Genomic DNA, 15192 nt, shown 5'->3' with positions numbered 1-15192 from the left:
GAAGGGATCCTCGAAAGGATCGGAAGGTGAGGCATTAGCCTCTCAGTTCGAAATGGACTTCACCCTCATCGCATGCATGGTGTCATCGATGATGGGTTGTGGTTGGTATCTTGACAGTGGAGCCTCATTCCACATGACTGGCGATAAAAGTTTATTCAGTACCTTGGAGGAGAAAGACCTCAAGATGCGCATAGAGATGGGTGACGACGAAAGGTTTAGTGTTTCAGGAGTGGGCACTATTGCTTTTCAGAGGGAGCATGGAGCTTCTATCACCTTGACAGATGTGAAGTATGTGCCTAGACTGAAGAAGAACTTGGTATCGGTCGCGATGTTGGAGGACAAAGGCTACGATGTTGTCTTTAGTAAGGGAAAGGTTTTCCTTAGACACATCACCATGAGACAGGTGAAACAGATCAGTTCACGAGTCAAGAACCTGTATGCTCTTGAGGTTCAAGATGCATGCAAAGCCTTGAGGAGCAAGGAAAATGTTAGAGACTTGGTGGTTGAGAGGGAGAGTAAATTACCTCTCAACATGCAGTCCCAGAAGAAGTCTCAGACAATTGTGGAGGAGCCACAATTGGAGAAGTGGGCAGAGGGATCACATGCAGCCATACCTCCAAGTGTGAGGTGGGGCGATGTGAAGTGATAGTCCTAAGAAGGCTGAAATTGGGCAGGGTTCATTGAGAGGTTTTATCTCATGGATCGTACCTTGCTACAGTAGCCCAAAGTACATAGTAGCTAGAGGAATCAGTGGGATTGATGTAGTCAGAGATCAAAGTGACAGAGGCTAGAGCAGTCAGATACTAAAGAGCGCGGAGAAGGATTGACAACAGTTCAGAAAGGTTGAGTCAACAGAAGCGCAAAGTTTTCAGTCGACAGAGGCCATAGCAGTCAAAGACTTTGATGACAGATGCATCATACTGATTCAGGTTGGATGCTTTTTTTGTTTTTGGAGTTGCTAGAGCAAGAACACTAGAGAGAAGTGTTGCATGAAAAACATTCCAAAGGTTCCGAAATCAAGTTGAATTCCTTTCTTGTTGATAGGGAGTGTTGAGAATAGCAACAAGAAATGCTAAAAATAGCATTTAGAATATTCCAATTTTAATTTGTCCTTGAATTAAAATTGAGAATTAAAATTCAAATTTAGTCTCACCAGCTACTTGAAAAATAATTAATTAATTCATCTTGAGTTAATTAGTTGGAGAAATTCAAGCTAGAGGTCTTTGTGAAGTCATGCAACAGTTATCGCTTAAATTAATGAGGTAAGGATGAGTTGTATTTGAGTTGTAATTAGTTAGCTCAGTTAACTGAGTTATGTCCAGTTAAATTAGTTCCAAACAATTTGAAGAACTAATTGTGAGTTTATTCAGTTAATGCATGCATGCATCCAACTAGTGTACTCCAAATAATTGAAGATTCTCTCATAAATATCTCATGCATGTTTATTCATAGAAAGACCCAATTGAGATTAAAGACAGGAACATTGTACTATCAGTTGCATGTGTTTTCCTATAAAGGAAACACAAGAATGTAGTCAAGGCAGAGGTTCCTTGAGGATTGCGTAGTTTTATAGGGTATGAGATCAGTGTGAGTGATCAGTGTTACACTTGGTAATAGTAGGATCACCCATGAGAAACAACGCAAGGAAATAGGAGGATTGGAGGGCTGAGGAGAAGGTTTGTGAGAAGCCTTGTTTGCTTGTGAGCATCCACGAGGATTATACTGAGAGCTGGCTAGCTGTGAGAGCTAAAGCTTTGTGTAATCTTGATGTATTTCCACCTTGCATGATAATACAGATAGCGGGGTTTTTAGCTGAGACTTTCCCCTGAGTATTTTCTGTGTATCATGTGTATTGATTCTTCTTCTTATGGTTATATGTGTTCAACTCTGATTCAACTCGATCTTTAAGCTTCCGCAAGTTTGATAGTAGAAGTAGATTATAGTATTTTTCTTTGGTATATTGCATTATCGAATTAATCTACAGTCAAATTTTCTACATAGATCTCAGAGATAGATTTGTAGAGAATTTGCAAGAAATTCTACAAAATGTGCATTAGATAGTTTTCCACTCTCTAGTTGATTGCAATTTTTTTGGAGAATCCTCCATGAAGGAGATGCTACACTTTATTAATAACCAATTTAGAGTCCCCAACAATTATTATTTTGATATAGGATAATTGAATTGCATATGAGAGGCCCATTTATAAAGAGGACAAGTTTGTTGCATTTTTAGCATTGTAGCCCATGGACCCTGAGTGAAATAAGAGAGCATGTACATGATCATGCCTAAATATGCCACAATAGCCAAGATGACCCAGGTTGTTTTTGGAGGTGCTATCAAAGTTAATTTAATGAAAGAGGAAGGAGGGGGAAACTAAATGGATGGAGGGGAGTAGAAAGAGGCAAGGGGGAGAGAAGGGGCACAAGAGGCGACAAGAGCAGAGAAAAGTTTCCTTGGGATTCTCAAAAATTCTAAGGAAGGGGAGGATGAGGCATCTGAAGTCCAAGGTGCGAGCAAGGTGGTTTCCTTCACAACACAAAGTATTTTAGACTAGACCATATGTTCAGGGAGACTTTGATTCTTGAGGATATGATTGTTCCATTCCTTCCAAACACACCAAAGAAGAATTCCAGGAATTAAGGTCCGTGCTTTGTTTATAATAGGATTATCAAAATGAGAGGGGCTCCAATTAGCTATGGTGTTGCAATGTTGTCACAATTTATCTTTGAATGTTCAAAATGAATCTCCACCTGATCTTGTAGCTCTCCTGATTAGTTGCTTGTATTAAATAGTTGCCTAACGTCTTCATGGATATTGTGGCATAGATGGAAAAAATACAGTCCTTTGAAACCATATTTGATTAACCTATCCCAACTAAGGGCGCACTTTCAAACGAGGAGCTAGAGGAAATGGGCCACTTTTGGCCATAAGTTATGATCCCATATGCATTGCCATATTTTTTGAGAGGGCAAATATTTGTGCCTTGCATCAAGGGAATAAGCTTCCTTGATGGTGAACATGCCATTGGTTTTGTATCCCCATCGTAGTTTGCTTGGTCTTGCTTGGATCAAAATTTTCCTGCTTTGGAGACCTCCCAAATTTGATTCATGATATCATGTTCTCCTAGATGGGGCTAAAGATCATTATCTCTCATGACTGAATGATTTTTGGTTCAATTTACTGGGTAAATTAAAACATGTATTTTCTTATCAATCCAGGTTGGTAAACTTAGAAGCAAACCAAAGTTTATGGAAGCTTAGATTAACTAGTGAAGGGAATAGTTGTTCAAATAAAAATAATGGAAATGCATATTACAAATATAAATTACTTGAAAAGAAACTATGAAAATTTAATCTAGAAGCAAGAGTGCAATGAGTCTTTGTGGAGCATAGGAAATGAGGGAGAGGCTCTATGTTAAAATTTGGGTACCAGAGGACAAGTGGTTCTCTAAGGCTTTAATCTTTGGCCTAGGGAAAAGTGTCCAAATTTATTTGTACTTTTCTCCTAAAGTGACTTTATAAGTGGTAAAGTCAAATTAATTTAAAAGTGACTTTATAAGTGGTAAAGTTACATTCTAATTTAAAGGTGACTTTATTAAACTCAACAAAGAATTAGAAAGTGAAAAAGTGACTATGGAAATAAAAGGCTAAGTGGGCCTTTATTTAAGTGGGTGAGTTAAAAAATAGAAAGTGAGAATTAAATGCATATTTATTCTCATCCCTAGATCTAAATGAATCTCAGTGATTAGATCTTAGGGTAACCCAAAACGTCATTTACAGTATAAAAGGAGAAAAGAAGAAGAAAATATCGTTCATTCTTTCATGAGCATTTGAGAGAAAGAGAAGAGAGAGCAAGGAGAAAATTTATGAGCAGTGAGGAAGTGAAGGAGAGCATCAAGAAGACATTTAAGCAAATCTAGGTAGAAATATTTATTGGCACGTATCCCAAGGCAAAACCGTACAGCAGGAGAAAGGCATAGATATCGAGGAAGAAGGATAGCACAAAATCAAGGAAGAGGGACAGCAGCAAGGGCATGAATTTCAAGGCAGATTTGGGCATGAATTTCGAGTAAATTGTACTGTTAAAATCCGTATAGTCCGTACATCAAGTTATGGGCACATTCTTCGAGGATGGACGTACAACATTTAATTTTGTTCTATTGCTAGAAAAATTCTGTTTTGGTTGTTTGCTGATTAGCACAATTTTCGAGGAAGAGTTCAAGCACAAAAATCGAAATAAGTTGTAATTTGTGGTTGCTAGAATTTTCATTGTATATTTCAGTTTCTCTGTAAAAGCATTTTCAGAAATAAAGAAGAGCTCTCAAATTGTTTTTCCCCAAGAGTTTTTGGGGGGTTTTCTAGGGTCACGTTGACCAAAAATCACTGTGTTTTTTTCTGTGTGTGGCTATCATAATTTTGCTGTGTTTTATTTCTGCAATTTCAGCAGTTGTGAAATCTCTAAATTTGTGTTTTCAAAAAATTATTGTCATTTCCATATTTTAGAATTTTTATCATGCTTGGATTTAAAACTAAATGCATGGAGTGATAAGAAAAACTAATAACCAGAGTGGGGGTTGAAATTTCTTCATGGTATCAGAGCTTGGTTGGCTGAAAAGCGCAGTTTGTGACAGCAAAGTGAAAATTACAGCAAGCTGATTTTTACATAGAAAACAGAAACCTTTACCACAGATTTGAAAATTCAGTTTGGTAGGACAATGAAACATGTCTTTGGGTTTGAGAGTTGAAGACAGGTTGGATGGGAAGAACAACTACAATGCATGGAAGGAAAGAATCCATAGCATATTTGAGGAAGCAAAAGTCTGGGGCGTTATGGTAAATACTACACAAAACCCAGTAGTAGTACATGTTAACCTGTACAGTTGGCAGAGTTTAACAAAAAGAATGCTAAGGAAAAAATATTGATTCTGGAATGAATCAAAGACCATGTCATTCCTCATGTGAAAGGAAGACTTATGCACATGAGATGTGGACAACCTTGACCAGTCTTTACCAGAGCTCAAATGAAAACAAAAAAATGGTCCTAAAGGAGAAACTGAAGGCCATTAAAATGGCTAAGACTGACAGTGCTACAACGTAGGTGAGATCACTTTAGTGAGAGATGAGTTGGCAGCCGTAGGTGAGATCATTGCACCAACTGAGTTGGTGAGAATTGCTTTGGATGGTCTTCCCAAGACTTGGGAGAATTTTATGGATGGCATTGTTGCACATAAAACCTTCTCGATTAGGAGAGGTTGTGGGATGATTGCATTCAGAATGAGATTTGAAAGAACCATCTTGGGGTAGCCAAATAGGTGGAGGAGAATGACAATGTGGCACTGTTAGAAAGAAGCAAGAAGGGCAAAGCAAAGAAGCAAGCTTCCAACAGTGGAGGCAAAGGAGAAGGTAAAGGCAAGCAGCAAAATAAGGAGAAGAACTGTTCCAAAGTGAACTGTTGGAATTGTCAAAAGTTGGGACACTATGTTATTGTCTGTCCGGAGAATAAGAACAAGAAAGGGAAAGACAAACCCATGATAGCTTCTGTAGAGATAGAGAGCTTCTCAGAGAGGTTTGATCGGGAGTTTGGGTTCATAGCTTGTGAGGCCACTAGTGCAGGATCACCTTCCATATAGGTTCAGAGGGAGTGTGCATTCCCCGCTACTAGCAGAGCATCTTCTAGCATTTGGTATGTTGACAGTGGCGCTTCCTACCACTTGATAGGAGTTAGAGAGTACTTCTCAGAGCTTTTAGAGGGTGATACTGATATGGAGGTAGTACTTGGTGATGACAACATTGTTAGGGAAGTCGATGTGGGGATATTAACATTTGATAGGGGACCCAAACCTCCCTTGAAAGTGTCAGATGTTCTATATGTGCCTAGAATGAAGAAGAACATGATATCCATCTCAGCACTTGAGGACAGAGGGTATGATGTGTTGTTTAGGAGAGGGCAGGTTCTTATATATCCTAGGGGAACTCCATATTCTTTATCTAGAGAGATTGGTGTGTGCCATGCCAAGCTGTACAAGTTCTCATTCCAACCCCTGATGGCATTGAGTAGCAGCACCTGAGACAGGACCGAAGGAGATCTAGCAGTTCAGAGTTGTGTGAGATTTGGCACCACAGAATGGGGCACATGTATCATGGGGCCTTGAGTACATTGTGGGAGATCGTCATTGGTGTGCCAGACTTCAATTCTGATCACCTTGATGTATGTAGTGACAGCAGAGCGACCGAGATCCTTGACTTGATACATACCGATGTGAGTGGTCGGATGTCTCATGTATCATTGAGTGGCTATGAGTACTATGTTTTATTCATTGATGACCACTCTAGGAAAACTTGGATTTACTTCTTGAAGACCAAGAGTGAGGTCTTCAAGCGGTTTCAAGAGTTCAAAGCTCTTGTGGAGACCCAGACATGTAGGAAGATCAAGGTCCTTAAGTCAGACAATGGAGGGGAGTATACCCTTGGTGAGTTTGTTGATTTTTGTGCTGAGGCGGGCATTAGAAGGGAGTTCATAGTTCCTTACAACCCCCAACAGAATGGGGTTGCAAAGAGGAAGAATAGATCCATTGCAGGGGATGCCAAAGCCATGCTTCATGATTAGGGGTTACCTTTATTTTTGTGGGCAGAGGCCTATAACACTGTTGTGTACTTGCAAAACAGGAGTCCATATCGTGCCTTGGGGAATGTGACTCCAGAGGAGGATTTTTCTGGGAAGAAGCTCGACGTGGGGCACTTTCGTATCTTTGGGTGCCTTACATATTCCTATGTCCCCAAGGAGAACAAGACCAAGCTCGATCCCACTGCAGACAAGGGAATCTTTGTGGGTTATAGCGAGACCTCGAAAGCTTATCAGATTTATATTCCTGCACAGAGGAAAGTGGTTGTCAGGCGGGATGTGAAGTTCGAGGAGGAGAGAGATTTCAGGAGGTCACAGGAGTTAGAGTATCTAGAGTCACCAGACCCTCAAGATCGACTGAGTCAGTCACAGGGATCCAGTGGTTAGGGATTAGGAGGCACATCGATTACAGTGTCAGGTCCATCAGTGAGGAGTGGTTCTCAGAGTTAGGTAGGTGGTTCTTCGGGAACATGCAGGGCAGTCTATAGAACAGTTCATAAGGTAGTCCATTAATGGATAGTTCGCACGCTACTTCAACATCTACAGGCACAGGTTTAGGCATGAGGTCAGTTGATAGGCCTTCAGGAGTTCAAGCTTCTAATGATGATGAGGATTCTTTCACTCCAGTGGGAGAAGTATGTTTAGGGAAGAGGAAGCCCAAGTGGCTTCAAGATACCTTGCGCGAGGCCACATCAGTTGCTAGGCCAAAGAGACAGGTTAGATAAAGTAAACCACCTGAGCAGTTATGTAGTTACATGGCATTGGTAACAAGCATTGTTGACTCCAAGCCTTCTAGTTATGAGGATGCAGCCAGCCAGCAAGCCTGGAGAAAGGCCATGATGGAGGAGTATTCTTCTATTATGAAGAACAATGTTTGGGAGGTAGTGCTGAGGCTTGAAGGTAAATCAGTTGTTACTTCCATATGGCTCTACAAGATAAAGCATGTTGCAGATGGAAGCATCGAGAAGTTTAAGGCTCGATTTGTGACGAGAGGGTTCTCACAGGTAGAGGGAGTTGACAATGAGGAGACCTTCACTCCCGTAGCTCAGTATACATCTATTCGCTCCATTATATTGATTGCAACAGAGATGGGTTGGAAGATCCACCAGATGGATGTGAAGACTGCATTTCTCAATGGCTTCATTTAGGAGGAGGTTTATATTGAGTAGCCACATGACTTTGAGGTGCATGGGAAGGAGTCCCATGTATGCAGATTCAAAAAGGCACTCTATGGCTTGAGGCAAGCTCCTAGAGCTTGGTACTCTAGGATTGATACATACTTGCAGTAGTTGGATTTCACAAAGGGTGAGGCTGATCTGAACCTATAATTCATTGTGGTGGGTGAGGAGCCTCTCATTCTGGTGTTGTATGTTGATGACTTGATTGTGAGTGGTGCAGAGAGACTCATTGAGGGCTGCAAGAGAGATCTTACTTCAGACTTTAAGATGAAGTATATTGGCTTAATGCATTATTTTCTGAGATTGGAGGTGTGGCAAGAGTGGCATTTCTTCTTGGGACAAGGGAAGTACATTGTGGATATTCTTAGCAGATTTCACATGGAGGACTGCAAACCCATGTCCACACCTATGATCACTAACTGGAAGAAGCTTCACGCTTCTGATTCCAAGTTGGTGGATCCTACTCTATACAGACAGTTGATTGGTTGTTTGATGTATTTGGTCAACACTCGACCATATATATGTTTTGCATTTAACACTATGAGTAAGTTCATGTGTGATCCCAGGAGAGTGCGCTTGGTGGCTGCAAAACACATTCTTCGTTACTTGCAGGGGACTGTGGATTTTGGTACACGGATTCAGATTTGAGAAGTTTGTTCTTCAGATAAGAAGAGTACTTCCAGGTGTTGTTTGGGTTGGGTTCGATAGTTGCGTCATGGATCAGCTGGAAACAATAGTCAGTTGCATTGAGTTCAGCTGAGGTAGAGTATATGGCTACTAGTTTGGCTAGTTGTGAGGCCATATGGCTTCGCAAGATGTTGTTTGGTATATTTGGTCAAGCATTGAGACCTTCAGTAATTTACTATGATAATCAGAGTTGCATAAAACTCACGGAGAATCCAGTTCTTCATGACAGGTCAAAGCATATTGAGATCAAGTATCACTTGATTAGAGACTATGTCTAAAAGGGAGTTGTCAAGCTTGAGCACATTTCCACAAATGAGCAGGTAGCAGATATTTTCACCAAAGGTTTACCATAGGGCAAGCATGTCTACTTTAGAGACAAGATGGGAGTGGTGAGGAACACTTTCCTCGGTAAGAGGGAGTGTTAAAATTTGGGTACCATAGGACAAGTGGTTCTCTAAGGCTTTGATCTTTGGCCTAGGGAAAAGTGTCCAAATCTATTTGTACTTTTTTCCTAAAGTGACTTTATAAGTGGTAAAGTCAATTTAATTTAAAAGTGAATTTATAAGTGGTAAAGTTACATTCTAATTTAAAAGTGACTTTATAAGTGGTAAAGTTACATTCTAATTTAAAGGTGACTTTATTAAAGTCAATGAAGAATTAGAAAGTGAAAAAGTGACTATGGAAATAAAAGGCTAAGTGGGTCTTTATTTAAGTGGGTGAGTTAAAAATTAGAAAGTGAGAATTAAATGTGCATTCATTCTCATCCCTAGATCTAAATGAATCTCAGCCATTAGATCTTAGGGTAACCCAAAATGTCATTTAGAGAATAAAAGGAGAAGAGAAGAGGAAAAGATCATTCATTTTTTCATGAGCATTTGAGAGAAAAAGAAGAGAGAGCAAGGAGAAAATTTCTGAGCAGTGAGGAAGTGAAGGAGAGTAGCAAGAAGACATTTAAGCAAATTTGGGCAACATCATTTATTGGTACGCATCCCAAGGAAAAATCGTATAATAGGAGAAAGGCATAAATATCGAGGAAGAGGGACATCAGAAAGAGCACAAATTTCAAGGAATATTTGGGCACGAATTTTGAGGCAACCGTACTACTGAAATCCGTACGTTTCGTACAACAAATTTTGAGCACGTTTTTCGAGGTTGGTCATTCAATATTTAATGTTGTTTTATTGCTGGAAATTTTTTGTTTTCGTTATTCGCTGATTGGCATGATTTTTGAGGCGGAGTTCAAGCACAAAAATTGAGATAAGTTGTAATTTGTGTTTGCTGGAATTTGTACTGTGTATTTCAGTTTCTTTGTAAAAGCATTTTCAGAAATAAAGAAGAGCTCTCAAACTGGTTTTCCCCAAGAGTTGTAGGGGGTTTTTTCCAGGGTCACATTGACCAAAAATCACTGTGTTATTTTATGTGTGTGGCTGTCATAATTTTGTTGTGTTTTATTTCAGAAATTTCAGCAATTGTGAAATCTCTAAATTTGTGTTTTTAGAAAATTATTGTCATTTCCAGATTTTAGAATTTTTATCATGCTTGGATTTAAAACTAAATGCATGGAGTGATAAGGAAAACTAATAATCAGAGTGGGGGTTGAAATTTCTTCAACTTAGACGACATCAATGCCCTCATGTCCTTTTTCCTCTTCCTTGTAGATGGCATTCTTCACTTTTTGTTTCTCATATTTATATTGCCAAAGTTTCTTTTCTCTCAACCGCCTGTAGGCTTGTTTTGAAATCAACATATTTTGTGTCTCTAACTTCTTCATTTTCTTTGTCAATCTTTTGTTTTCTTTCACTATCTTTTTTTTTTTGTTTTCGTTTTCCTTCTTAAGGCATCTTTCCATTATTTCACTAACTTTAAGTTGAGTGGTTAAGTCTTTTAATTTATTGGCATATTCTTCATTGTGACCTTCCTTGGAAGCTTCTTTAATCTCTTTTACATATGATGATGATCCTCCTTCAATATCTTCATAGTATGAATCTTTCTCTAACTCTTGAAGTTTTTCTTCTGCCTCATTTTCAAGTTTTTCATTGATTTCCTGAGGTGATTGTTCATGTGTACTAGAAGGCACTTCTTCTAGGATCTCTACTTCAACATTCTCATATGATTATTCCATTGTTTTCCTTCTTGGCTTCCTTGGAATGGATATGAGAGATCTTTCCTTCTCAGTGGCTATTTATTCTTAGACCTTGTTCTTGGATACAAGGGTGATTGCATAAGGTTCTTTGAAAGATGCAATCTCTCAAGTGTTTCCTCATTTTTGGTTGATTGTTCTTCCTTATAGATTTCTACAGAGAGGTGTTTTTCTAAGAAACTATCCCGTGTTTCTCCCCTATTCTTCAACTGATACTCAATCAACATCTTAATTAGCCCTTTGATGGTAGTAACTAACTTCTTTGTTCTTTGTTTTTCCTTTCAGCCCTTTAATCATTTTTGTTAAACTTTTTGCAAGGAAATAGGGAATATTTACTGTGCAATCTCCTTTGATGTGTTGAAGTAATTTAATGTGATATAAGTGTACAACACTATATATCCCATCACATGTAAGGTATTTTTTAGCAATAAGGGCCAATTCTGCCCAAGGTTCTCTGATCCAATCCCTAAGAATTCCCTTAGACTTATCAAATGTTCCTTTTATTTGTTTTTCTAAAAAGAAATTCCACCCTTTCTCTCTAAAACACTGCCCCTTGTGGTATTCTTCTCCTGTGAGTGGCAAATTTTTGGCTTGGGCAATGATTTCTAGATTAATAGGAACAAAAATATCTCCTATTCTGGGTTTCTCTTTGTCAAAGTTAGCTATAAATTCTTTTGTTACTTTTCCACTATGCCCATTAAATTTTCTTAGGAATTCTAATATCCCTGCTTGGTAGAGTCTTTCTATTGTTTCTCTGCTCCAGTTTTCCAATTGAAACCCATTTGATTCAATCCTACTTCCCATAGTGAAATCTAGGTATCTTTGTTCCTTTTGGTTTTTGTACCAATGTAAATAACCCTCTATTGTAAATAATCTCATGACATAACAATAACATTGTGTTTTTTCAAATTTTGTTTGCAATTTTAATACAACAGAGAAATCATATTTATAGCCAGAGGATAAAGATTTTTCTTGTTATATATATTGAAAAACAAGATTTTCTTTCAAAAATCACGAGTGTGACTTACCAAGACTTGATTTGGACTTTTGACCACTTTTTGTGGTGAGAGAAAAGAAAAATATTCTGAGTCTGGCTTTAAAAACACCCTTGCTGGAAGATACTCTGTCAAAATGCCTTTGAGACCACTCTTCTTATCCCTACTCTTCTTTATGACCGATTTCTGGACACCTTTAGGTTTGATTTTAATCTGCTCTACCTTTAATCAAAAACATACTTATTTTAGAAATCGAATCTTACTCTACCTTCAAAAATCATCAAACTCTGGAAATGAACAATCCTCTCCATTTCCTTAAAAATCGAATTTGATTTTGAATGAAAAACTCCTCCCTATTCTTCAAAAATCTAATTTGATTTCTGGAATAACTATTATCTGTTCCTCAAAATCGGTTTTGGAAATGAATACTGCTATTTGTCTCTCAAAAATCGAAATTAGTTTTTGGAATAAACTCTTCTTTGTCCCTCAAAATAGATTTTGGAAATGAATATTGTTGTCTCTATCTCTTAAAAATTGATTTTGGAAATAAACCCTTCTTTGTCCCTCAAAATAGAATTTGGAAATGAATATTGTTGTCATTGTCTCTCAAAAATCAATTTTGCAAATAAACTCTTCTCTGTCCCTCAAAATCAAATTTGGAAAATAAAAATAAACCTTATTTGCCTTCGACTTTCAAGATCATCATCATATTTATGGGAATTAATAAATAATTTCTTTCACATTAACCCTCTTTGTCTTCTTTAGAAATCGAAAATCGAATTTTGGAAATGATTAATTAACCTTTTGCTCTTTCAGAAATCGAAATCGATCTCTTCCCTGTATTTTAGAACTTGAAATCAGATCTGGAGATGAGTAATTAACTCTCTGTTCTTTCAGAAATTGAAATCAATTTCTTCTCTGTCTTCTTAGCACTTGAAATCGAACCCTGAAGATGAGTAATTACCTCTCTGCAATTTTTATATTAACCCTTTCTCTCTTCAGAAATCAAAAATCATTCTGTCTCTTCAAATTGAAATCTAGAAATTGGTTTTTACCTTCTCGACCTCCTTATAACTTGAAATCGAATTTAATATCCACTTGCATGCACTCATTGCTTGTTCAGAAGTTGAGGTTTAGAAGTGAAATAAATTCCTAGGTGCTATACAACGTCATCATGTATTTCAGAGTTGTCTAAGTGTTCACTAGACTTGTTTTACACACTTGTAGCTTGAATGTAGACTCTTGATGCCACTACGCAGTTGAGGAATCAAATTCTCCACCAACCTTTCCCTTGCTTGGAGTTTATAGCGTTGTTTAACTAGAGTTTTATATGCAGTAATCTCACACCTAGAGCTTGAATAATGCCACCACACAATCGTAACTTGGATTGCCTCCAACGTTCACTACTCAGAGTTTAATTCCACTGACATGCCACTTGGTTTCCTTCGACTGCCAACATTTAACTCAATATTAGACTTTAGATCCAAATTACCTGTAATGAAATCCTACTCACACTTGACTACAGAATTCTTGGGATATGGTTGGAGATCTCAACATTTTTTTAGCGGGATTATAATCACTCGGCATTCTCCTTAGCTTTCTGTTATTAAAACTTATGCATACCCTATTCCTCTGTTTCTATCTCAAAGGGTTGCATTCCTCCCTGAGTCGAGGTGTCACAATCTCGTTGAGTTCCTTGTTTTTTTCATGAAAGTGCCCTCCTTATCTGCTACTCCCTTCTACGCAAATGATGAATTCTTTTCTCCCCTTTGCGTGAAGGTGTTGCCTTTGTATCTTTGTTCTATACTTCTACGTAGATGATGACCGTTGCTCATTCTCTTTCGTGGATGTTTCATCGGCTTTGAATCCTATCCATGGCAACTTCACACATGTTTCTTCCTCTCTTGTTGTTTTATATTACCATTCCCTTGCATCATTTGTATGCATCAAATTGATGTTTGAAACCAAAATCATTTTCTTATTAAGTTTCCTTTGTATTATTATTTGCGCCATATACTTTTTCAAAATATTTTTAAATTTATGCCCCCACCATGGTTTTGAATTATATGCGCCCTCTTTGAATTATATGCATACTTTGTATTTTTCATCATTGAAACCATTGTGCGCCTTCATTACATACTCATGTCCATTATAATCATATTCATGCACATTTCATTTAATGATTTTTGCAAAGTATTCTTGGTCATAATTTATTCTTCCTCCTTGTCCTTTAGGGTTGATGCATGTTTTTCCTTTCATGATGCTCATATTTTCTCATGATGCATTTATTACTCTTTTGAAATGATTTTGAGGTAGCTCTTTTGAAATGACCATTTTCAAGGTCATTTCAATTCTTAGAGTAAAAATACATCATTGAACCATACATCATTCTCTTTTGTTTTTCCTTTATGATACTAACCCATGCTTGTTTGTTTTGCAGAGAATGGTTTGTAGTAAAGAGACATGTCTTGAATAGGTAGTAGGGTGTAAGATGGTGTAAATTTTATGTGGAAGAGGGATATAGGATTTTATGAATAAAGAAAATGTACATGGAATGAAGGGTTTTCTCTCTTATACATTTAAGGTTTAATTAGTCTTCTAAATTAAGATTTTTTTCAAAATCAAATGGTATTAAAAATAACTTGTAACTTACAGTACTTTCCTTGATTGAGTTGCTCTTTTCAGTTGATGATGATCTTGAATAGTCTTGAATAGTGAGTCTTGATTAGTACAGGTCCATTTTAATAATGAACTTTGAATGAATATAGGTCCCTTCTGATGCTGATCTTTGTATATAAGTCCATTCTGACAAAAATTTCTATGTTGATCCTCAGGTCCCTTTGTATGTTGTTCATGTGATGCTACTCCTATTCAGGTCCCTTCTGACAAATTTGATGTTTGAATTTTCAGGTCCCTCTGAAGTAAAATTTGCAATTTCCACAGGTCCTTCATATTTTGAGTTGCTTCCATATCAAGTTGAGCAGTTTGTTCTACCATGTTGAGTTACTCAACTTTTTAAAACAAATGCACTTGTTTTATTCTGTCTTCCCCCCTTGCTTATTTGGAGACTTGTCCTCAAGTCTGGAAATTGGAGGATAGAATGTCAACCTAAAACATAAACTGCATTAAAAAGAAAAGAATTCATATTAGCCAAGTGACTTGGTTTTCCAATATGAATTCAGATTTGTACTATGCCAGAAATATGGATTTTCATAGCCAAATCTCTTTTTTCTTTTTTTTTGTAAGGAAGGAATATGACTATGCTTTTCCAAAACTTGCATGTTTTCTTCTGCTGAAAGTTTCTTCAAAAAATATTCCTTATTCACTGGTTTCTTATACACTTTTAGTCTATGCCCATTGACTAAGAATGATGTTGCAGCTTCATCTATTGTTTTAATTCTCACTGATCCACTGTCAAATATTTCTTCTATTTCATATGGGCCTAGCCAATGAGTGGTAAATTTTTCTTTGAAATCTTTGTATTTTGAATCAAATAGAAGCGCCCAGTCCCCTATATGAAAATTATTCTTCTTAATAATTTTTTCATGCCATTTCATTCTTTTCTACAGC

This window comes from Pinus tabuliformis, chromosome 2_1, assembly GCF_031772625.1.
Source record: "Pinus tabuliformis cultivar Carrire ecotype Pingquan chromosome 2_1, CPIR1, whole genome shotgun sequence".
Lineage (NCBI taxonomy): Eukaryota > Viridiplantae > Streptophyta > Pinopsida > Pinales > Pinaceae > Pinus > Pinus tabuliformis.
The sequence above is the reverse complement of the archived record's forward strand: the minus strand, read 5'-3'. Positions refer to the sequence as shown.